Here is a 26,275-nt window from a genome sequence, read left to right as displayed (position 1 = left end):
GATCCACGGTCGCCTTCTGGAATGAACACCAAGTCCATTTGTTTTGCCATCGGAAGCTACCAATCCAAACACTATAATGCTAGCAGGATGCTTTGTCAGATACACATTTTTATACTCGTCGGCCACGTCTCTTACTAGGAGAGAGCTTATATAGCGGTCGGTTCTAGAATTTGAAACGGGATCGACGGTAAACATGCTCTCGTCGGTAAACAGGATTATCGGATTTTTTCGCTCAAGGAAGTTTAAAATTTTCTGACATCGTTGGACTCGTAGCTCCCGGATACGGTTGGTAGACAGTAGAAAGTCGGTACCTCATTGGGAAGTGAAAAACCGAGAAGTTGAAAGAGAGAAGTGAGAAGAAAGAAGTGAAGAGTGAAAAGTGTGACGTGAGAAGCGAAACGCGAGAAGTGGGAAGTGAGAAAACAGATGTGGATTGTGAGAAACTAAAAAATAAATGTGAGAATTGAAAATCTAGACGCCAGATGTGAGAAATGAGATGTTAAGTAAGGAATCAAAAGTGAGAAGAAAGAAATGAAATTGTGATAATTGAAGAGTGAAAAAAGGTGAGAAATAATGTGTAAATAGAATTAACGTGAGTAGCGAGACGTGAGAAATGAGAAATGAATAACGGAACGTGGAAAATGTGACGTTAGAAGTGAAGTGACACTTTATAAGTGAGAAACAATATATGAGAAGTAAAAAGTGAGACGTGATGAGTGAGGAATGAGATGTGCAAAGTGAGAAGCAAAACGTGAAATTTGAGAATTGAGGAGCAAGACATGAGAAAAGAGAAATAAGATGTAAGAAGGTAAAAATGTAAAGTCAGAGATGAGAATGAATAAGATAAACGAGAAAATGGGAAAACGAATGGCTAAAATAAAAACTCTCCCTAAGAAATTAGAAAGTTTCAAATAAAGAAACCAGGGTGTGAGCAATAAATAAACATAAAATTTCCACAAATAATGCAAAATTTCCATAAACTATTAAGAAATTTCCACAAAAGATAAATAAATTAGCCTTTTTGAAAGCAAAAATATCAATTATGGAAGAGGAATTTTTCATAAAGAAATCAAAATGTTCTACGGAAAAAAATACAAAATTTCAATAAATAAATCAAAATTAGCAGTGAACAATTACAAAATTTTCAACATTTTTTTTTCCAGTAGAAATTAAAAACTTTCCACAAAAAAATCAATGAAGCGCAATAAAAAAAATATGAAAATTTCCATAAACAGATATGTAAAAGCAATAAAACTGGGCAACATAGATGACCCCTTCTTTAAAAGAGTTTAAAGTTCATTGAAAAATTAACCAATTTTGTTGATTTTTAGCATTTTTTATGAAAATTTTCTTATTAAAAATATATTTTGTGGAAAATTTTGTAATTATTTATTGCTAATATTGATTTATTTATGGAAATTTTGTATTTTTTTCGTAGAAAATTTGGATTTCTTTATGGAAAATTCTTCTTTTATAATTGCTATTTTTGCTTTTAAAAGTGTTAATTTATTTTGCTTTTGTGGAACATTTTTAATTGTTTATGGAAATTTAGCATTATTTGTGGAAATTTGATATTTATTTATTGCTCATAATTTCTTAATTGGAAAATTTACTATTTTTATATGGAAATTTTTTAATCCTTCTTGGAAATTCTATTTTGCTGCCGAAAACGAATGATGAAAAATGGTATTCTGCTCATCGAGTTCTTCGTTTAAGACAGACATTCATATAGTACGATTGCAGTGTTATATTCAACGAAACATATGGTGCGCCATTTGAATTAAGGTTCAATATTATCATAGAATTCCTTTCTTCGTTGTTTCCTTACAAAAGGAACACAGCAGATTGATTGATTTCATTAAAGTATTTACTGTAACACGGCCGTCATATTTGGATCTTTATCTTGTATTACTACTCTCCCCTTCAAAAAAAAAAAAATGTGCGCTAATCCACTGATGAAAACATATTCACCATCATAATTTAATAACTTTCAATTCCTTTCCTTCCGTAATATTATATTCTGTATTTTCGAATCAACCAATTCAAAACTGCTTTGCTGTTAAACCATGCTACTAGGAGTAAGAATTTTATAGGCAGTGCAATTCAAGTCCTGTTTTCAAGATCAGAGGAGCTATACAATTGATTTAATTTAAATCATGAGTAAGTGAACAATTATCAAACATAAACATTCGAAAAGTCCTCAAAAAATCCGTATGAAATTGCTTCCCTAATTGCACGATACTCATTGTCTTCTAGCTTTTTCAATCTGAAATATATTCTAACGGGTTTACATTTGCATTTCCCGACGTTTCAAGGGATAAGCTGTCTGACGTTCTTCATATACTTAGCACTGCCGAAGAACGACAGACAGCTTTTCCCTTGAAAAATACCCAATAAACGGGCCGAAACGTCGGGCAATGCAAATGTAAACCTGTTTGAAAATATTTCAGACTGAAAAGCCAGAAGGCAAGAACAAAAATCTCTTGAATTTTTTTTATTTCTTTATTAGCGAGACTTTCAGCCCAATGCTGACTAGTCTCGTCAGTCGAACTATAATCAATTGTCTTCTATGTATAAGGCTCTTGGAAATCTCCGAACGAATCACAAATGTTTCAAATGAGAGAAAAAGTTTTGTTTCTTCTTTTTACTGGGCTTTGATTCTTCTTATTATACGAGCTTAATGACATGTTAAAAGAGTATCTTGATGTCAAAGTTCACTCATTATATTTTCATTTCATATGATATCACGTCAAATATTTCGTAAATGCTCGTAATCTGAATTGGCTATTAGAAGCAGAAGATCCTCGCTAACGAAAATTTCTGTCGTTTTTCGAAAACAAAGATTTTGCTTGTCTTATCTCATCTCTCAGTGTTATCATCAGTGACGGGAAATGTCATATCGATGTCATGGGACTAATTTGCTAACAACTTTTCTCACAAGTCATTTACAATTATGTTTTCCATATAAACATGTAGCCCTCAAATGACTCGAAAACTTTTTATAATAGGTAATTTCTCTAAATATGATATTGACGGCGTGAGAGCCGAATTAGTGTCAGATGACATTAATGTCATGACATTCCGTGACATTTTTTTAATCTCGCTCTCATGGCTCACACTTTGTATTTAGAACAATGATCTGTTCGACAAAGTTCTAGAACCCTTTAAGTATTACATGCCTATCAAAAAATCCGAACTGTAAATGACTTTTGGAAAAAGTTATTAAAAAATTAGTAATAGCAATGCCATGACATTTTTTTGACATTTCCCATCACTGGTTATCATGTTGTCAGTTAATCACTGTGAGGTGCCGAGTTTCCATTTCTATATCTACGAGTATATCAGCATAAGCACGGCACCCAAATGGCAAATTTCTTAGACCAAAGTATTGCATCATAGACGCGCATCCTAGAACCAATAATTCTTCGTGTTCTATCAGAAAGAATGTAAATATTTGCGTAGGAATTTTCCACGTTAAAGATTTACTTGTTTCGTTAGGATGAACTTTATAGATTCTTTCTATACCATCTATATAACAATCAACACGTGTGATGATCGATTTTCCTCTAATATAATCGGTGAACTATCGCACGTCGTCCTTTCCTGATTGATATGGAAACACAACAAAAACCACATACATCAAAGTCCGCACTTCATTGAAATAACCTCTGTTTAGCATCAGGTTTCTCATTCTGATCCGATCCGTACCAACTTTCTTCCTTTTTGCCAACTTATTTCTCACGCGCACCCGTTCAATCTGATTAACGTCCGATGATATCTCGTCTCGTGATGAAAAAAAAAGGTGTTGAAACCATTTCACAACCCTTTTCACAAGATTCTTTCTCCGTTTTGTTCCGATCCTTCTTCCTACATAGTCAACTATGTATCGCCGTAAGTGATTCCCTCTTCCACCGAATCGCCCCGAATCGAAGCAGCTGTCAATGACTCTCCTGGGACCTACTCCTTGGCATTCTTCCGTGCCTACCCAGCTTTCTTCCACCACCCGGCTCGGTCATCAATAATGAAGAATAGCAACAAATCAATCGACGAGCTTCGACGCCAAGTACTCGGACTCGGAGTTCACGCACTCAGCAGTATTTTGATCCCGAGTCCCGAAAAAAGGCAATTCAAAAAAGTTCTTGCTGGTGCTTCTACCAGGGCAGGACCCTCTCTCCCAACAGGGTTCATTCACATTCAGTCGCTCGCAGGTCATTTATAACCTTCCTACCCGCACCACGCACCCCCGGGGATTGTTGGTTCGTTTTTTTCTTCGTGCACACTTTTTCGTCCCAATCTTGCTGCGCGCTGCTGCTGGTCCTGTTCGGGTTTCGGTTTCTTTCAGTGGACGCGATTTTCTCACAAAAGCGAAACGACGAGACGGAGGAAAAGGTACGCAGTCCAGGTGTCTCAATTTGGCCCGTCTGGTGCGGAAAGCATCTTTTGACAGTGATGATGATGACGGCGATGATGATGAAGACGAGACGATTTGGAGATGGCTCACCGGATTGGACACGCGGATGCATAGGATAAAGGTGGTTCAGGTTGAATTCTTGTTTCATCCGTCGTTGTGATTATTCGTCCAGGATTTCGTCTTTCGAGGACCCGCGGAAATCGCTTTCCGCGGTTCCTTTTTCCCTACACGATTTAATACATAGATAGTAAATGAAGACTCTGCTGGGAACGGTAATGAGGATTATCTGTCCCGTCTCGGTAGATTGACTCGACTGTTACCGATGGGCTGTGACGTTGAATTGGTGGATGAAATCTTAAGGATCTATATCAGGAATGATACAACGATGAATAATGAGTGCAGAGATTGGACAAGAATTATCCTTATGTAGGTAGGTTATTGGATGTCAATACAGAGATGTGTTGAACAATTGAAGTAATAAATTAAAGTAATTGAAGATGCTTTGGAAGATTTTAATGCTTTTAAAGGAAGAAGATTTATTTGGGCATCAGACACTTAAATCCCGACCCACGTAACCTCTTATTCTTCAGTCTTCCAGTAAGCTAATGATATTTAGCTTATAGCTGACCTCAGTTGAGAGTTTATGATTGCAACCATGCTTAGAAAAGTCGAGCAAATTTCCAACCTGAAAGATCCTCTTGACCGGCTCGAAAATCGATCTACCATCTCAGGCCTGGCAATACCGGGAAAGGTTAGCCTCATGTTTAATATCTGTACTGTCTATGATCGCATATCAGCCCCGTCCCTATTCATATGGGACAAATATGCGATTGTGGGCAGTGTAGGTTTTGAATGAAATATCTTGAATCTAGTCATTTGGTTGGAGAATTGACGAAGTAATAAAAAAGAATTTCCTTCGGAAATTGAAAAACATCGTTCTATCACTCGAATCCTTATCTAAATTTAAAAATACATTGAATTTAAGAAAAATCAGAAAAATGGCCGAACTCATGAAGAACTTTCCGCGGAAATTCAGAACTTTTTCTTGAATATTCAGAAGAATTTCCTGGTGTGTATTTAATAAGAATAAGAATTTTACGTAGATAGTCAAAAGAGATTGTTACGGAATTTAAAAATAATTTCCCACGCAAATCAGAAGCAATGGTTTAAAATATAACCCGAATTAATTTCATGATGGTTAAACAAGCACAATCAATTTATCCACAATGCTAACATTTTTCCTTTTTTATTGAATTGTGCATCAGCGGAGGCTTTTGGTAGCTTTTGCAACTCTAGCCAGCTTCAGGGTGAAAAACTGATGGAAGCCCAATATATTGAATCTTCCGTTAAATCACGCCTCAGCAGCTCTGCCTGACAAGTGACATGAGCGACGACGACGACGACGACAGGACTCGCAAACTCAAGATTTCCATCTGAACCAGGTGATTTGATTCACGGCACCCACCTCCGTTCCATATAAGGAATTTCAATGATGTCGCGACGCCGGGAATGTGTGTATCGGAAGCGGTGTTTCCCAATACACATAGCCGCCTCGACACCGCCCGCCGCCGCCCCGTTTCCGAAACCTGTCACCCGTCGTCAACGGGACCGCGTGGCAAAACCATCTGAACGTGTCTGAAATACGAAAACCTCGCCACCAGAGCCGGAGAGCCCTAGCAGCCACAGCGTGCAGTCATTTTCACGTGTCATCCCGTTTTCGACAATATTTTTTAATATTCATGGATGAGTTCACCTGAATTTGATGATGTATCGAACGCCCCAATCGCATGTGATTGCTTCGTCTGGCTCCGCTGCTGTTCGTCGCTGGATGAGCCTTCGATTTGCGGCCTCCGGCACAGATTGCGGCTTTCTTCGGGGGGAAAATATTTGCTTTTCATGACTGGGATTAAAAAAAGAAACTCGGAAAGTGAAAAATCTTAGCTCCTGTCCGCTTCCTGACGGTGGCGGTTAGAGAGGAGACGTTCGTCGTCGTCCTCGTCGTGACATATTTGTCTATTTACGAAGACAGTTGAGAATTCGTAATGTGTTCCACCTCCGCGCAAGCACCAGAAACACACTCGAAGGCATGGGCGAACGTCAAATAATTCGAAACACTTTTTGGCGCCAACTCTGCGCTAAGCTTTGCACCAAGAAACAAAGCATGAATAGGTGCAAAGAGGATTCGCGGAGGAAAAGCAATCTCCACAATGCAAAGTGGAAATCGTGGGGGTGGTTTTGGCATACTGACAGAAGCTTAATACATGCGGCGCCCATGCACGCACCTTGCTCCTCTGCTGCGGTGCGGTTGAACAAAAAAAAAGTCAACCAAAAACCGGGGAACGTGATCTAGGATAAAAATAAAAATTCACTTCACACGAGATAACACACCCGGGCTGGCATCGCCGGTTGGGCAAAAGCAAGCATCCAAATTGGTGCCGATTTTGTGGAACTGGAAGGTAGGAAAATAAAATAAATTGTAAATTGAAAACGTAACTCATGCGAAATATTATTTTCCGAAATTCAATTTTTTTTTTCGTCGATGATGGTGTCTCGTCTCCGGTGAATCCCAAAAGATCGTTGTTATCGTTGCAGGAAGGAGCAACTGTGGTTATCTTGGGGTGAAGGTTGAGGTTTTTGATGGCGATAATTTTAAAGTGTAGTTGAATCAATGTAAAAATTTAAAGCTTTTGTCAATACCCAACTATATAGAAGTAAAGTTCCCTATTGAAGATGTTATAGTTTTTTTGTGTTATTCTTGGCAAGTATACCTTTTTTTTCAGCTTCATGATTACTTGAAAAGTTCATGAAATAAAAATGAAAGACAATTGCTAATGGTGATGAGAATTACATTGTTTGATATCATCAGTTTTGAATAGTGAATTACGTCTGATTACATAAGGTGACCTGACAACCTGCATTCCGTGGGATAGTTTCGAGAATATTTGTGCCGCGCAACAAAGTGTACGGGGATACGTCTCACATTTCTTTTATTGTTACATAAGAAATGTAATTATGTCCCGTGAAACATAAAAAAAATATAAAAATTACTACCTGCCAGTAAACATTCTCAATGAACATATTGAAATTTCAAAAATTTACAATGTTGACTAATGGCATGCGTTTTGTAGGACAATCATTTGATATGAATAAAGATTAGATATACAATTGGAAATCCACCTTTACCTACTAAGAAGGATGTGAAGAAAAACAGAGCCTATAATAAGTAAAACGTTTGGTTGTACCATTGAGAAATGTTTTTGATAATTATTGTACTGATAGTTACGTTAAATAACTCTACAATCAAAAGCAGACAATTCGTATTTGACCAGACATAAAATGAACTCAGAAAAGTCTTGATCACTTTTTTATCAGTTAAAAGCTGATTTGCTTCCAAAGATTCATGTTCGCGCCATTGCGAAAGTGGTTTTTGATATCCTTCTCTTTTGTCCAGAAACTTTGAGTCACCGCGAGAATATCGGCTCCAGTACTAGCTTAACACCTACGATTCGATTTGGTTTGAACCTTCAGAAACCTCTTTCTGAAAAGAGAGAGACGATTAAGTATTCTGAAGGGGTAAATGTAATCGCAGAGCATGCCAATTTTGGTTCAATTTGCTTCATCATAAATCTAAATCTAAAAATCTAAATATGATTACATACCATAAAAACACCTTCAGGGCACCCGATTGAAGCAATTTGGATAGGAAGAGTGGGATCGTCAACTTCCTATTGGAAACGAGAGCCAGATTGGAAAATTGTATGTACGAACTTTTTTCTGGAAGGAGATTGTCTATTCATCCCGTTGATTCGCATAAGTGTCTCTGCTTATGGAACCACCCCACCCATTTGTAGCCCTTCATACAGCAGTCTGATGAAATACAAACAATAGTAAAATGATCAAATCGTTTGTCAGATATGGCCAGTGCTATCGGCATGTGCCTTGCTACAATAGTTGATAGTATCATCATCATCATCATCAAAAACCTCCACATGCGAAATTTGGTTCCATTTACTCCCTTAGTTCTTGAGTTATGCAGAAATTTCTGTTCCATTTGCACGGGACCAGTGTCCCCTCATCTCCTATCCGGAACTACCATGAAACAATTCTTGTCTTCAAAACCCTCCAGATATCAAACTTGATTCCATTTGTTTGATTAGTTCTCGAGATATGTGGAAAATTCTGTTTAATTTTCCTTCCAAACATTTCTTGACTTCTAAAACCTGCACAAGCCACATTTGACTCCATTTGCTAGTTTATAATTCTTGTGTTATGCAGAAATTTTGGTTTCATTTGTATGAGTGTTCCCCTCCTTCTTGAGAGGGAGGGGTCTCAAACTATCATAAGAACCTTCCCCGGCTCTGAAACCCGTGCATACAAATTTTCACGTCGAACAGTTTCCGAGTCTTTGAAGATCGGAATGACAGACAGAAATTCATTACTATGTAAAGAAGTCTAATAAGCATACAACTAACTATCTATGAAATGTCATCCAAGAAAGATTTTTCTGTAACTTTCCGACCTTTATACAGTCCATACCGAGAGGAAAATATATAGCTTGAAATAGCAATCCAACTTTTAATCCACCAGAGGAAGCCAGACAATAGTCTTCAACCTTTCTGATCCTTCAACCGTAGGTTCTGATTATCATCCAGGCAACTTTAACTCGGAGGGAATTCTGCCCAACCTAATTTGTGGACGAACATTTGGTCCTTCGAACCGGATCGGAGGATACTGTGCTCTGAAAGCTGCACCCGCAGCAGAGTGTCGTCAACTAGCCGATTAAGACAATTGTCGCGGCCGAGCGAATATCCTTAGGACATCCGTCGAATATCTGAAATCTCATGGGCTGTATACTCACAAGTACGTTCCGACAGAACCAGTAGCTCTAGTGATACATAGGCGATGCACCAAACATTCGGTTTAGTATCGTCTCTTTGGCTCCGTTTCGTTCTGTCAATCGAGATTTTTAAAATCTATTATATAATATATGTATGATTGATAGCCTACTATTTGAAAGTCGATTGCTATGATTGGAAGTTCAAAATTTATTCAAATAATTCATGCTTTTATTCAGTATTTTCGTTTATTATTCTAATGCAATCTTCTACTACCAAAACAATTTGTCCCAGTCAGATGATTTCTGTTGTTTATGTCCCGGTAGTTCAACCCCTGAGTTGATTCATATATTTTTTATGGCTTCAATGGTGGAGAGACCAAATAAGTCAGCAAAAAAGCGAGAACAAGTTTAACAAAAACAATGTTTTCAAACGAATGTTTGTATGACACATGGATGACGTTTCATGGTTGTTCACCCAACTCGATCCATTCAAGGTAAAATTGATGCAGCTCCAGAAGCAGTTGATCGGACCAATCCAAACGTGTGAATGCCTAGTCCAACGATGATTCATACGTTGTCAAGAAAGTGAACCAAAGTTGCGAAGCCATCCTATTCTTTCCACCTATCAACTGTTCCAGGGACTCATAACCGAATGTGGAGGATAACGAGAATCATCCTGTGTCAATCGAAGCCATTTCGATTCTGCATTCCTGTGAAGTGACAACCGCAGCCAGACTAGAATAAAGCTCAATGATAACGCCAATAAGCCCAGTAAAAGTACAACCATATTGACGATGCTTGCTGCAAGCGCTCCGATATCGCTAATCTCAAAACATACCGGAATCCACTCGTCTCTGCGACTAGCCACATGTCAGCTTCGAATATTGTAAAGTGACAAAGCGGTTCTCGAGAGCGATCGTATAGAATCCAATTCCAAAACAGTAAGCAACCGAAAAACCAACCTGAGTCCCTTTGATAACCTAGGTATTCCGAATATCAGCCGGGAACCGTCCGGCACTGATACAGTTCCCGACAGTGAGATCTGCCTAACTTCGTCCACCACCTTCGAGCGTAATCGAGATTTATCAGATGATTAATCTGATTCTTCCGAAATGTTTTCGAAGCTCAGGCAGTTATCGGTGACCAGCCAGAGCAGGTATCGTAATCATTAAAAAATAATTTGACGGAGCCGTTGGTTGGGTGTTATAAGCAAGCTTGCCTTTCACCCCAGTGAGCCCGAGTTCACCCTAGTCATCGCCATTGGAATTTTCTAAGACGAAAATGTTTGGTCACTCTTTTATTTGGATAGGAAGTAAAGCTGCCGGTACTGACTCATGTGTTGGTGGAATAAAATAATAAAGTAAATCTCGCGCTTAGTTTCATAGAGGCGTAACTGTATTGATCGATTTCTCTTCGTCGATGTTTTATTTTTATTATTGTGACAAATTGCGCTAGTTTGGCGATGATTTAATGTTTTGGTGTGATAAAGGATGATTGAATATTGCACCAGAATCAATAATAATGGTTGTAGCTTTTGAAACAATTGAATTATTAACAAAATATAAAATCAATTAAGAGAAATCGATCAATACAGTTACGCCCCTATGAAACTAAGCGCGAGAAATAATTAACAATAATAAACAATGAAATCAATCGCAGTAGGTAAGTGAGGTAAGTGAGCAATTGCAATGTGCTGAGATGGATCGCTTGCATTGTACAGAGCACGGCATACAAAAAACAAGGCAGGCTAAGCACGCATGTAAACATTCAGTTTGAATGTAAACATGTGTCGTCACTACTATCTTCGCACAAGCTGAACCGAGACGGTCTCAGCATGCTTACTTTTGTACTCTAACATGTGGCGATAAAATATGCGTCACTCTAGAAGTGTCATTTTTCTTACGAGCCTACCTTGTTGTCTGTATACCGTGGTACAGAGCATCATGCAGTGTTTGTTTCTTAAGATCACTGTCATTTTTATTTTTTCACGCATGCTGCGACGCAGCAAAACTAAATCACCAAAAATGACAGTTGTGCGTTGCTTCCGTATCGAGTGGTGTGCCCCCGAAAACGCGAGAACTTTGAAACTTGGATTCCGTCAGGAGTGACCTTAAAGAGTAAGCACGCTTTTCAATTATTATGGCTTTCGAAGCCGGTTTTCCTCGAATGAATCCTGTGATTCGGTCGGTGATTTGTTTGGCTATGCCAATGGTGCAGTAGTTGCAAGGTAAGCCATAATCCGAATTAGAAGAAAGCGGGGTGAAAAGTTTTTTTTTTTTTTTTTTTTGTCTTTATTAAAGAGACTTTCAGCCCAAGGCTGGCTCGTCTCCGAGGGTTGAAAAGTTGGTAAATAAATAACTTAAGACACTATCAGATGTTTGGGCAAAAAAGTGGAATTCATTTAGATGACAAAATGGTTAAAACCATGACAATTACAAAAAAAAGTATTTACAGAGCCCATTTCTGATGTTTGTTGATTTTATGGCAAAAAGAAAAAGAAAATAGACGCCTATTACAAAGTTCACGGTGTCTCCATGGGAGGATATTATTTTTCAAAAATCAGTATCTCTGAAACACCCACCACGCGAAAGTATAGACTTTCCTCTTTAATATAGTGGGTAAACTGAAATCTTCTTTGGGGGGATCTAGATTATTTTTTCACTATTTTTGGTGCATAATCCATAGAAATCTCCAAAAATATATGGAAAAATGACCCCAGATGAGCAGCACCTACGTGAAAGAGGAAAACATGCACTTTCGTGTAATGGGTGTTTCAGAGATACTGATTTTTTTTTTAAATAAGCCTCTTCGGACAAAGACACCGTGACTCTGAACGTGCAATCCAATTTGCATGTACCATACTACAGCAGCACATTAAAGAATGAACCGCACAAGAGCGTAATACAAAAACATCAAGAAAGGAGAATCTTTAAACGTCCAGTACAAATGTGAGCTGTCTTTTTGCCCTGCAACTGTTGTCGTTTTAATGGAAGCATAAAGTGAGCTCTTTACCCAAGATGACAAGTCGCGAACTCGTTCAACCCTTTCCAATGTTTTTTCAATGTATGAAAAATGGATTGGTCAACATTCATACTGGGGATGGGTCGTTTGACCGAAAGTCATTCAGCCAAATTCCATTTGGTCATTATTCGGCTGAAAACGGTTTGACTGAACATCGTACATACGGAAAAATGTCCGTATGTCTCCAAACAATTGGGCTTATTCTACGAATAAAGTGACGTGAGGTGAGTCGATTTAGGCTGTTCTCAAGTGATTCTATCATGTTATTCGAATGGAGACATACGACTCTTATACCGTTATTCGAGCAATCTCACGTCACTGTACCCGTAGAATAAGCCCAAATAATTGTGATACATACATTTTTTCACTTCTCATTTCACACTGTGGAAAGTGAGAAGCGTGAAGTCAAAAGTGAGAAATGAGGATTGGGGAGTGACAAATGTGACAACTCTTTTCTCGCTCCTCATTACTCATTAATTACTTCACATAGTGAAACGTGAAAAGTACGAGGCGAAAAATGATAAATTGAAAGTGACAAGTGAGACATCTCACTTTTAATTTCACTTAACTCATTTCTCGCATACTAATTTTCAATTCTCATTGTGAGAAATGGGAAGTGCGATGAAACAAGGTAGAAGTGAGACGTAAAAATTAGAAGTAATAAGCGAGAAATAAATTAAGTGAAATTAAAAGTGAGACGTCTCACTTGTCACTTTCAATTTATCATTTCTCGCCTCGTACTTTTCACTTTTCACTATGAGATGTAAGTAATGAGTAATGAGGAGCGTGAAATGAGTCATCAAATTTATCACTTCCCAATACTCATTTCTCACTTTTGACTTCATGGACGAATCGTCCATGAGTCGTTATTGAATAGGTCATCGACTCATGGAAATATCGAAATGTGAAAGAGAAAATCCTTAAAAAGCTGTTTGAAGGAACCATCACAGTAACCCAGAAAACATTTTTAATGTAGGGGAACTGTCCCGATTTATCTCATCGCGAAAGAAATACGGCACCAATTTCGTCGTCTTTTTGTCAACATGTGTGCTCACTGCTGGAAAAAATCTCAAAAATAGGAAACATATCAAATACCTTTCCACTGCTTTGTTTTTGATAGGATGAACATCGGAGCCATGAGATGAGTTCCAGGAGCAGTTCCTCTGAGTTATGTTATTATCGAGTCATACCTAGCCCATCATTTGATAAGGGCGTAACGGCCAAAATTTATTATTCCCGATTCCTTGTCTCAACGAAAAAAAAAAATATTTATATATATATATATATATATATATATATATATATATATATATATATATATATATATATATATATATATATATATATATATATATATATATATATAGATAAAAAAACTGGATAGATTGAATTTTGGCTGTTACGCCCTTTTCAAATGTTGGTTTTAAGCTTTTCCACCTAACTTACATAATTTTAGGCCTTGTTTTGTTATGCATATCACTTTCACGACAGCATAAGGGTATACTACCTGAGAGGAGAGGTTTTTAATAAAGCCTTTCCACTAATGAGAAATGAATCACTTGCCTCAAACGTACATATGTTGTAGCTTAGTATGATTAGCTCTACTCAAAAAGCCATCAAAATGATTCAACTAGTTAGCCGCTTCTAGTACCAGCCCATTTGCCAGCAAGCATTCCACATGCTTAGTATGTCCTAAATCGCAACCAAAAACAGTCAACCACCACGAGTGGCGTCCCTTTGCTTTGATCGTCTACATTTTCCAAACAATCTATGCCCACTTCCGAACGGCGACCGACTAATGCCCCTCACACCACCGCACAAAACTGCGTGGTTTTATTTTCGAGTATTTGTGAGCGGGAGGAAAAGTTCAAGTTCAGTGGTGTTGTTTTTCCTCCGAATCCGAAAACTGTCGGAACGGCGACGAAGCATCTTCGGCGTAATCATCGTCGTTGGCAAAAGCGAAGATTTTCACGAGGGGAACATCCACCGCTGCCTGGCTGCTTGCGCTTTTCAGCGTCGTCCTCGTCACGTCAGGAGAAAAAACTACGATAGTGTGGACTAGAACTACCACCATCACCACTAGTTGGACGGGGTGCGATGACGATGAGCATTGTAATGATGATGATGGTGATGGCGACGCCGATGATGGTTTTTCCTTCTACCATGTACGCCACATGATGGAGAAAACGTTTTATTTGGGTTTTCCCTGGTGGTGTTCTGCCTCGTCGGAAGGCGAGCAAGCAAAACCGAAATCAAAGCTGGGAGTTCCAATGTGTAGGTGGTTCGTTTTGTGTCTTGGTATTGGCACGTTGTTTTTGTTATGGTTTTTGGGTGTATTTTTCTATTGTTGCGGCTGCTACGACGAGCATCGACGAGACATTAGGAACGGCGTCATCATCATCTAAATATGCAGACGTATTTGTTGCCAGATTCGTCCTGGTCTAGTTATATGTCGAAGGTACTTATTTATAGGCACTCCAAGAGGGTGGAGACGCATGGTGATGACGGTGGCATGGTGCTGATATGCAGCAGACGGCAGAGTTGCAATCAGCATGGGATTCGTTAGCAGCGATTTTGAGTTAAAGATCAGTTGCTGATTTGCGTTGTGTGAAAAGTAGAATTTTGGTACGTGGGATATTTATAGTATATTATCCGTTATCATTTGTAAATCTATTATGTTTGTATTTGTACAAATTGCATAAATCAACTTAAAGGGGTACGAAGTAGAAACCATAGATATGTTGACTATACAAAGCTAAATCTAAGCTAAGCAATAAATCAAGGTGTCAATAGCTTCGTTTTGCTCTATGTGGTCCGGCTACTGTTACGCATCAAACGACATTTTGACAATATACTTTGAAACTTATTTAATACGGTTTGTGATTGATGAATCAATAACATACCAACACTATAATGCATGTTTTAGTTTCTGCTTGCAATCAAGTACTTTGTTTCCAAGATTGCAAAGTTTATTGTCAAAGCTTTTTCTCTCTATTTGCATATTCCAAGATTTTCTCGGTCAATTTTCTTAAACAATAATATTTGAGCAACACCATAACCCTTGTTTGAAAGCATCAGTCCAAACCTTATTGACATAAATTTCTAAAATGACAGGGTTGTTCCGCGATCAATCGATTTTCTCGCCGTACTTCCATTCCAGAATGAAATCGCCGTCCACTCGTCTGTGATGAACGTGAAGTGTTCGAAGAAAAGTATAAATCATTCGTCTGTGTGATATACACTCTCACAGTCCCTGGTCCACCTTCCCGCCGATGGAGTCGCCTTCTCAGGGAAGCAATAAAACCCACTATTCATCTACTATAACTGACTGGAACCGACCGTCCACCGTCTGCAACTGTGTTCGCTTGGATGGAAAGCAGCAAGGACGACTTTTTTCCTTCCACCCAAACGACTCAAACGAGCTCAAGCATCATGTTCTCCATCTTACTCCATTTCAACACATCCGGTCCACCCGCACTCCGACTTACGAAGATACGATGCGGCCACCAACGTACCACACTCCAAGCAATCTCGTCCCGTGCAGGAGCCTGCAGTCCTCTTCGTTCGCCACAGAAAACAGTCACGTTCGAGATAGTAAAAGATAAAGATTGTCAAAAAATTTCCCTCCCAATCTTCAGCGCTTCTTCCACCGCTTCCGCTTCCACTCCGGGATGTGATCTAACCTCAACCAAAACTTCGAGGACCAGTCGGTGGCAACCGTATCGCCAATTGCATGGAGCGCAAACGGCTGCTGCGGCCGTCAGTGGAAGGACGCTGTTAAAGAAGAAAAAATCCCGACAAAGACGCTCCAGCTCCAAAGGCCGAAACGGCGAGGCAAGCATCCAAGCAAAGCACCTATCTGCTGGCACAAAACCGGAAAAGTCGAAGACAGCAGCGTCAGCCGCTTTGCCAAAAGGAAATGTGTTCACAGAGAGAGAAAAAAAAATAAAAGAATCTCCTCCGCTGGCAGTAGCAGCAATGGCAACATCGAAAGAAAAAAATTAAATGAAAACTTTTGAAATAAATTTTAAACTTGTTCTCCCATAAACACCCTCTCCGAGGCTGCTGGTGAACTGTCCAACTGAGCTGTGCCGAACCCCTTCCACCAGCGCAGTCCACTTGCGGACTGTAGAGGGAAGGATGCGACGAACCTGGAAAATGGACGAGGGCCACGAGGAAAAGTCTTTGTTTTTCTCCTTTCGATTTTGATGCTATAGAAGCTGCTGCCCCGTTGTCGTTCCCAATAGTAGATGAGGAAGACAGTGGCGAGCGCATTGCAAAGTTGTACTATCCTTCGCAAGAGTATTGCCATTTTCTTTTTTTTTTCTTTTCGATGTTTGAGATCGAGTGAAGGAGTATTTTTTTTTGTTCTCGATTTGCACTGTTTGTGCTATCTAGTCCTGGCATTTGGAATTCTTTTTCCTCTATTGGTTATAATACAATTTGGTGTAGCGAGGGTCGATGAAGGGTACGCGGAGTTCAAGGAAAGCACAAATCGTGACCGTAACGAGTAGCAATTGGTCAGCAAATGGAATTGGATGGTGACATGTCATTTTCAGATGTCGAAGCAGTTTATTTTTGTTTCTGTCGACTTGAAGCTGAAGCAGTGCTGTTTGGAAACGCTGATTAGTCACTATTTCTGGATTTTAAAACGGTAAACCCCATCAAACCGGATGTTGGATTGCTTTTCTTTATAGTTTGTCCAGATGGATTGCTTTTTTTTAAAGTCAATTTTAATTTGTTTTCGCTACCGTATGCTAAATAATGAATTGCTAGCATTGAATAAAATAAATAAAACGACCTCACTATGAAGCAAAATGGCATGTAGTCAATATATGGCCGTTCAATTATTACGTAAGGGATTTTTCTGGGTTTTTCAAGCCCCACTCCACGACAAATCATTCTTCACCCCGCGAAGGCCCCTGAAGCATAGAGCTGAAATAATCGTTATTTTGATAATTATTGTTTTAAATTGAATGGTTTTGAACCCATCCTTGAAAAAAAAAAGTTTATGTAAAGTTGAAATAAACTTCATTTCGTCGAAATACCAACATACAAATCATACAGCGTCCAAACGAGAATTTCTGGATGTTATTATATTATGAGCCATACCACATAAGTGGCTTTATTCGCTTGAACTTCTGTGTACAGACCTCAAAGCGTAACGTGTATAAGCTAGCGTTTAGGTCCTTTCTGCAACTTCCTGATCAATAATGTATTTAGGAAGGAACAACTGCGTTTCTCGATGTAAATATAAGTAAGATTTTGAAGATATTGATATCCTGAAAATGTACGAAGCATTGATTCAAGAATAAAGAATAAACAAGCTATCTATAATAATGCGCGGTGACGATTTGTGACGAGTGGTTATTCGCTTCAGCCCTGTATTGGATACAGAGTTCCTGTATGAGAAAGAGATACATTGTCATAGGCAGATAAATGCAAAACAAAAGAATCATACTCAAAGCGCTGTGAAAAAATTGCAGTACTAGCGAAGATGCAACAAAATAAAGCTGTCAATAATTGATGAATCATTATCCTAATTGACTTCACACAAGTATTGTTGCAAAAGACTCAATACATGTTTACAGTGAAATAAAATTTTCAACATTTTCATGTGACTGAAAGCCAAAAATCACGATTGTGTTTCAGGAAGTCCCTAAAATTTCTGCAAGGTTTTACGGACTTTTGATCAACTATGTTTGTACTTGCCACCGGGTATTAGTAATTCTACCGTCTTTGTGAAGCATCTTCGTCATCTTCGGATCAATCACACTCATCCATATTCTCTGTTTCTCAAGCACGTGTTTTCTGTTGTAGCCCACAGTATGGAAGTGTGTTTGTTAACCGATGAATACTACATTGACTACGGCGCGTTCGGCTATTGCGTCTTAGTGTAGTAGCGCTCAGGTACTAAAAGGATAATATTTGACGGATTGCTGTCAAGGTCCCACCGGTAGGCAGTGGACATTTTTGTATATTTCATAAATATTTTTATTATCTAATGAAAGAAAATCCTCCCGGGATGTCGACGGGAATCCCAACAAACATTAAAGGTGGGTGAAGCGCTTATATAGCCAAAAATAGTCTTCTTTAAAAATAAGCTTGTTCAGCTTTAATTGCTTGTTGGGATGTTTCAGGAATTCCGACGGAAATGTTCCAGGGATGCCAATGATATTCTTAAGTGATCTTCCATCCTTCAGGAATATCAACGGTAATATTCCAGGAATTTAAACGAGAATGCTCCAGGGATTTCGACGGGAATGTTCTAGAGAATCCGAAAGGGAATGTTTCAGGGATTCCAATGAGTATCTTCTAAAGAGAATCCGAATGGAATCCTCCAGGAATTCCGGCGAAAATATTCCAGAAATTCTGACAGAAATGTTCCAGGAGTTCTGACGGGAATGTTCGAAAGATATCGTCGGAAATCCTCCAGGAATTCCAACGTGAATGTTCCAGGAATTTCATAGGCAATGTTCCAGGGATATTGAAGCAAGTCGTCGAAGGATTCCGAAGCAATCTCGACAGTATCCCGAAATTAAATCATCGAGAGACTTTGATTTAATTCCCAGAGATTCCGAAAAGAATCCGCCAGCGATTCCGAAGGGATTCGCCCACAGATATTGAAGCAAATTGTTGAGGGATTCCGAACCAATCGTCGAAGGCCTTTGAAGCAAATCGTTGAATGATTCCCTAGCAATTCGAGAGATTCTGAAGCAAATCCTCCATGGATTATGAAAGGTATCCCTCACAGATTCCCCATGGGTATCCCTCAACGATACCGAATGGAATCCAGTGTGAATTCTTCTGGATTCTGGTTGGAAGACTTCAAGAGAGTTCTGAAAGGAATTCTTTGACGAGATGATGAGAATTCTTCTCGTATTCTGATGATGATGGAATCTTTCTAAAAAATGAGAAACAAGCTCATTCGTCTTCCACACATTTCATTATGATGGGATTAAATATGGAACATATATATACTTTTTATATCCTAGGGGAGGCTAATTTTTTGTCTAGGGAGGTCCAATGCTGGCTGTAGATCAAAAATCCTTAAGGACTACGCAAATATATGACTATTTCCGTAAAAACGGTTCCGAGAGTATGATGATAACAAATCAGAAAAATTTGAGTATGGGTATCTAACTACATGGCTTCTCTAGACAATGATTACAATAACGTTTAAAGGATGATAATGTCCATAATCTTCTTTACAGCAGGTTGCAGGGGCTTTCAAGGTCCGAAATGATAAAGCATGAAAGCTACCATTGCTTGCCACGCCCATCTTCTCCGTTACTAGGGAAGGGAGGGAAATGATGATATGACATCTACTTAACGAGAGGCCATTTTTTATTTCATTCCCTGTGGTGGTGGTCTCGAACCTAACTCGACTCTACACACCAGCGAAAATAAACAAATCCCGTAGGAAAAGCGATTTATCCCCTATGGAAATTGTCAGACGTCAGACGAGAGGCGGTTTGAAATCCTACCGGAACATTACCAGATTCACAAAACCGAACTGATCCTGATTGCCCTCTAATGGGCGTACTCGAACTACAATTGGACCACCTGAAGCAGCTCACTGCTGTCGGCGAAAATTAAACATTTTTTCAGTAACTAAGACCATAAGAAATAGGAGAAATTAACGACTCACTTTATATTTGTATTTATTCCTTGCTTCTTCTATCAATATTTTCGCTGCCAAAATTCGCCCAATTCAGCTCGAGAAACTTTTTGTATAACAACCATTATTTCTAGAATAACTTTTTTTGCTAGCACCAAAAAGTTGACGGATGAAATTTTTTATGTCACACCGCGACCTACTTCGATCTCCATAACAGTTAAGAATTTTTCACTTAACAAAAAATAATTAGCACTGGTTAAAACAAAAATTGGAAAATTTTGTAATTGTTCATTGCTAATATTGATTTATTTTTGGAATTTTTTTATTTTTTTCAGCGGACATTTCGATTTCTTCATAGAAAATTCTTCTTTTATAATTGCAATTTTTGCTTTTATGAGTACTAATTTATTTTTGTTTAGTGGAACTTTTTAATTTTTTATGGAAATGTTGCGTTTTTTGGGGAAATTTCATACTCATTTATTGCTTATACCCTGATCTCTGTATTGATTTTTTAGAAGGAGTTTTAATTTTAGTCTAGAAAAAATATATATTTGCCTTTCTCGTATACTAAGTATACGTAAAAGCTATATGTTCGCTCCATAGTGTTATATACTAATCAACTCAGTTCGACAAATCAAGGAGATGTCTGTGTGTGTATGTGTGCGTATGTATGTGCGTTAAATTTTTCGTCCATTTTGCGGCACATATCCTTCATCGATTCAAATGCAACAAGATGTATTCGATGCAGCATCTTATCCCATTGTATCCCATTCAAAATTCAAAGATCGGACTACGGGATTAAAAGCTATTGGTTATACAAAATACTTTTTTTTTCACGCCAAACACGAGTAAAAAAAACTCTAGCCCATTATTTAGGCACTTACCCTCAACCAAGATGAATACACCACTAGGTGTTCCAATCTGCCAAATTCACGATTCAGCCATCTTGGATTTTAGTATGGAAGAGCCAGCCGGTTTGTTTATGTTTTGCACCGAAAATGAATTTTTCACCCCCGCTTTCTTCTCGTCCATAAACTGGGCAGATTAAAACACCTAGCTGTGTATTCATCTTGCCCTCAACCAACATCAGCAACAAGTTTTAATCGACACTGAATCCTGCCCCATTGCTCCCTATGAAAAATTGGCTGGATCGTACTATGTAATGGAAAGTTATGGACAAAATACGTTTTTAGTCAAAAAATACGTGAAAAAAGTCTCAGATTTTTTTCAAGAACTTATCTGATTTGCTTGCAACCGCAGACTCCGTTCGATTTCGCTCGGTACCGAAAATTACTACGTTTGGACACGCAGAAAACACCTTTCAGATACGAAGATTCGATTCGAAATTGTAAAATAATTCTTTTATATACCACAGACAAAAGTACGAAGAAGGTTTCTATTCAGCATCGCAGGAGGGTTTTGATCTGAATCACAAAAGGATTTCACTCGGAATAGTAAAAGTACTATGTTCAGAATCGCAGAAGAATGATGCTCGAAACCGCAGATGAATTCTGTTCGGAATCGCATTTTAATGCCAATCGAAATTGCAGAATGAATACGCTCGGAATCGCAAAAGAATTTCATTCAGAATCGCAGAAAAGGATTCCATTTACTATCCTAAACCCTCTAATGCCCAAGATCGCCTTTAGACGGGGTATTTTGATTATTTTTTGTTATTTTTAATTGATCAGATTTCGAAAATTTTTTGATGTTGATCAATAATATAAACTTCAATACGTGTTTAAATGTGGTTTAAAGTAAATTTTAAAATTCCTACACATTTATAAAAAAATATTGAAAATTGAGTAATATTTTCTTCTTCCGTGTTTTTGCTCGTATAACTTTCAAGAGTTAAATATTTGTAGTTTAATATTTTTCTACAAGTAAGATTATTCAGTAGAAGGTTATAGTGGTAAATGTTACACTCTAAAGTATTTATCCAACTCGTTACACAGAAAATAAAAAAAACTCTGAAAATTAAAAAAAAAAACTTTGAGTCCGCATTGGATAGGAATTTTCAAACTCTAAATATGTTTATGAAATCAAAAAAAAAATAAAAGATTCAAGAAACTAATTGATTGGATAAAAAACTTGGAAAACAAAATTCTAAAATATCAAAGTGTGAAATTGATGAAATCGCAAATTAAAAAAAATTAATGCTGAAACCGTATTTAGATCGATTTTACAAAGCAAAATAGTGATTTTGAGCGAAAACTAAAATTTGGGTTGTAGAGGTTTAAAATACTACATTCAGTTTTGCTGAAATTTATTTCGATGGTAACGCAGATGAACCTTGTTGAAAAATACTGAAGAATTTCGTTCGGAATCGCAGAAGAATTACGTTCGGAATCGCAAAAGAATTGCGTTCGGAATCGCAAAAGAATTACGTGCGGAATCGCAGAGAGATTTCTTTCGAAATTCCGTTTGGAATCGAATAAGAATTCCGTTTGGTATCGCAGAAGGATTTCTTACGGAAATTGCAGGAAGATCCCGGCAAATACAATGGATACACGATGTCCAGGGTGTCAAGAAAGTTTCCAACCCGAAAACATTTTAGACCGAGAATCGAACTCGCCATCTCCGGATTGGCAATCCTACGTCTTTGCTCGTAAGGCTACTTGGGGATTCTTTTCTATGTCGCGAACTTAAGCTCAGAATCACAGAATTATTCCATCTGAATCATGGGAGGCATTCAATGAACTGCGCTGGAAACTTCGTTTGAAATCGTAGAATGCCTGCGTGCAGAACTACTGAAGAATAAGGGCATGGTGAGCGCAGCAGCACGTTTTGATAGTTAACCCTTGTATTTTCTGTCAAAATGCGCCTACATTGCAGATGGGCCTTAACGCTCAAAGTCGCTCGAAGTTATTAGTGAAACTGGCAACACTGATTGTATGACTGTATGGAAAAATGACCGAGAATTTGGATAGAGAATTTAAAAAAAAAATGAGCTCTATGCGTGAATCACTTGGTAAATCATGTTGATTCTTATGATGTGGCAACTGACAAGATTCGAACTTGTCGATATAACATGGTGAGATTAGTTTTTTTTTATTCTGAAAGTTTCAAGTAAGCTGACGAAAAACCTGATTTTTGTGAAAATAATTTGTGTGCTGCAACCTTTAAAGGCAAAGGTCCCATGCTCTGTATCCTTTGTCCCCAAAATTAGTGGATGGCATATATTCATATTCTTCTTAGTGGTTTTCCAATGATGGATCTTTGACACTTAAATGCGTAGGTTATGATACCGCTCGATGAATCAATTTGGGCTTTTTTGCATAAGTGATAGCGTGAAGCAACCACTACAAACAAATTCTGCTTCCACGTCCACAATCCGAAAATGGGTCAACACCTCTAATCTCAAATCGTTAATCTTGGTCATACACTATTACAGCCAGAAGGCTGACTGGTACTTAGCCGGAAAATAGCTGTGAGAGAACGAAAATATCTAGAACAGTTTTTGAAAGGTTTTCTGGTTAAAATAAGATGTTCTATTCATTGACTTTCTTTTTCGATTACATTAAGGACGCTTTTTACGTGGTTTATTTTTGGCCTTTGAATATAAATATTTGAGTAGACCTCACAAAAAAATCGAAGAAAATCACGAGGTATTTAAAAAGTTGTGCAGATTGAAATTGACCGAGAAATTTATCAAATCTGAACGTGTAAAGCGCGACTCCAATGTTCAAAAAATCGATACTAACGTTTTCTTTTAATTTCAAAGATAACAACAAAAATTGTACATATGCTCAAAAAAGTGAGCCACTTATTTGAATTTACAACAGTACATACATATTTATGCTGTGGTACTCTTTTTGTAGGAAAGTAGCGAATTTGAATGCCAAAAACTGTATATGTAATAAGATTTTCGTGAAACCCTCCGTCCAGATCGTTATTTTGTGTCGTTCATTTGTTTGAGCCAAATCGATTTCATCCTTCACTCTTTGCTGATAACAAATCGTCTCATCTACCTATTTTCTACATATTTCAGGTTTCACCAGAAAGAAATCTCCAACTATGTACAAACCGAAACGAACGTCTCACTAATCTGGCTGACAACAGCTCATAAAAGTGGAATCCCATCATTGTCCGCACCGCACCGCACCGGTGATGCGGTAACCTAATACGAATTTTCCGTACATAAAAACCCCGGTTCTCCCATCCTGCCAGTAAAGCACCATTTCCCACCATTCAGACTGTACGCCACTACCACCGCTGGCTGGCTCTGATTCGAGACAGTAGCAGTAGCAGCGATAGGAGAACTGGAAACAGGATCGAACTCCTTTCCCAAAACCGTTACCCGAGAATAGGAGACTCTCTATGGAAGAAACGTCGCGTCGCAAGGCAAAGAGAACTTGGAATCGAATCGAGCAGATGTAACTGCTCAGTCACCAAACAGACGAACAGACGTAGAAGGTGGCATTCTAGTGTAATACTTATTCCTTGTTTGGTTGGTTCCGAATGAAATGAGGGTTGCAGCTGTCGTCCTCGCTGCTGGCTGGTTGCTTCGCTGTTGTTAGTTGCTGGCTATGCACAACCCGGCCACTAATTGCGATGGAGACGCGCGGTGGTTCATAAAATCCAATCAAAATCCATTTCTGGTTTAGTTTCGGTTGAGCTTGGTAAGTGCTTCCAATTACACCGAATTCGCTTCAATCACTACGGTTAGATGATTCTTCTCGCACTTCTCGAATGTTGTCGCATGGTTAGTTGCGGCTTACGATGATAAAAATGCATTCTCGCACAATCGCGGACATTTCACTCTCTCTTTGATTCACTGGATGGCGCGCGTTTTGATTAGGCACAATTGGTTTGATTTAATATAGGCAACTTCCTTTCGTAGCGTTTTCATTGCTGCGTTTTTTATTTTCCTAGTCAGATAGGTACCAAGTACGATCGTTGGTTGACAATTGAGAATAAACAGATGACAACTTTCGCGCAATTTGTTTCAGCACTTTGCTATCACACACTCTGTTGCTATATCAGCTAAAATCGACTCGATTCACTGTGTTGGCATATCTGTTTATTTTCGTTGTTCTTCACCTTTTTTTTATCATTTCATGCCCCACGTTTATTGGTACCAGATATGCGTCTTCCTATCAACGTTTCTGTTTTGTTTCAATCATCTGGCTTTCCTTATCACTAAACAATCACTGACAACTGATTACACTCCGATTGGACACCGTATGGTCCTATCTTCCGAATGCTGTTTTCGACTTTGATTTGAAATACGAAATACACACGATTCCCGAAAAACTCATTCAGTTGATTCCAATCTAGCAATTATCCAGAAATCTTTCACCAATAATTCACCGAATAAATACATGAGCATAAAAATTCCCGAAAACCACCTACGCTCCACCATCCGCAAATAAAAAACAAAGACAATCCCCCAACATCCCGAAAGAAACCCAAAAAAAGCCCCAGAATATCAACTCTACCTTTAGAGACGGAGTACGCAACACCGATACTGTCACTCTACGAAAGATACACAACAACTGAGCACGATAAACAGTGAGGGAAGCGGTACGACTCCTGGTTCTACTTCTGGAGCATTCATCGGCGTGCTGCCATTGTCCCTGGTTCTACGAACACGATGCCGCAAAAAAAACGCCGCCACCGCGCTATCCACAATACAAGCATAGGACCTTCCCACCCAGTAGTATGCGTGTGCGGCAGCATGTATTCCTTCCATCGTTTTATGCTTCGTTTATGCTCGCCACTCGCCCCGATCCGGCCTATCCGTCCTGATGTAGCAGCGGGCGAGTGAGTACAGTTGAATTGTACAAGTTGCACATTACGACAAATCGTCATCATCGTCATCAGCGCTAGGAACTAACACCAGTGCGAGTCCTTGCGAAGTTTTATTGGCTATTGAGGGGATGCGATACAATATTTTTGATTCAATTTCATAGACATTAGTTCAGTTACTTGTTACTCTCAATATGCATATTGCTGGAAATTAGATTCATTAATGAAGGTTTTATTGTGGAAAATACGGAGGGCACAAATTGTTGGAATAAGAAAATGTAGACTTTCAGTGCTTTCACAACACTAGCAACAGTAGCAAAATAAAATTTCCTTTAGTAATTTAAAATTTTGCATAAAAATTGCCAATAAAGAAATCAGATTTGAAGCAATACATAAACTGAACTATGGAAAATTTCCATTTGTTCTAAGATGTTTCCAATGTGGAGAATTTGGACACATGAGTACGGAATGCAAAAAAAATCAAAAAAACAAAGTAGTCCTTGCCCAAGGATGGCAGCTTTAAAAATTTGCTGCTGCGCGTTTTGTTGATTCCGCGTATGCATTCGGAAGGTAGCGTTGAAGGAGCAGGAAAAGTGTGGTGAATGTGTTATAGTATGGATCTTCATGTAACTGT

At 38.5% G+C, this 26,275-nt stretch overlaps 1 protein-coding gene across 2 annotated transcripts in view; it reads right to left on the bottom strand.

The window, feature by feature from the left end:
- Positions 1-25,435, bottom strand: part of LOC134211440 (methylcytosine dioxygenase TET) — a 470,864-nt gene extending 445,429 nt beyond the window's left edge. For both annotated transcript variants that reach the window (XM_062688291.1, XM_062688293.1), the window contains exon 1: positions 25,332-25,435. The gene's annotated coding sequence lies outside the window, so the exon portion shown is untranslated. The remainder of the gene's footprint in view (positions 1-25,331) is intronic.
- Between the last annotated feature and the right edge of the window lie 840 nt (positions 25,436-26,275).

Source organism: Armigeres subalbatus, chromosome 2 (assembly GCF_024139115.2).
Source record: "Armigeres subalbatus isolate Guangzhou_Male chromosome 2, GZ_Asu_2, whole genome shotgun sequence".
Lineage (NCBI taxonomy): Eukaryota > Metazoa > Arthropoda > Insecta > Diptera > Culicidae > Armigeres > Armigeres subalbatus.
The sequence above is the reverse complement of the archived record's forward strand: the minus strand, read 5'-3'. Positions and strand labels throughout refer to the sequence as shown.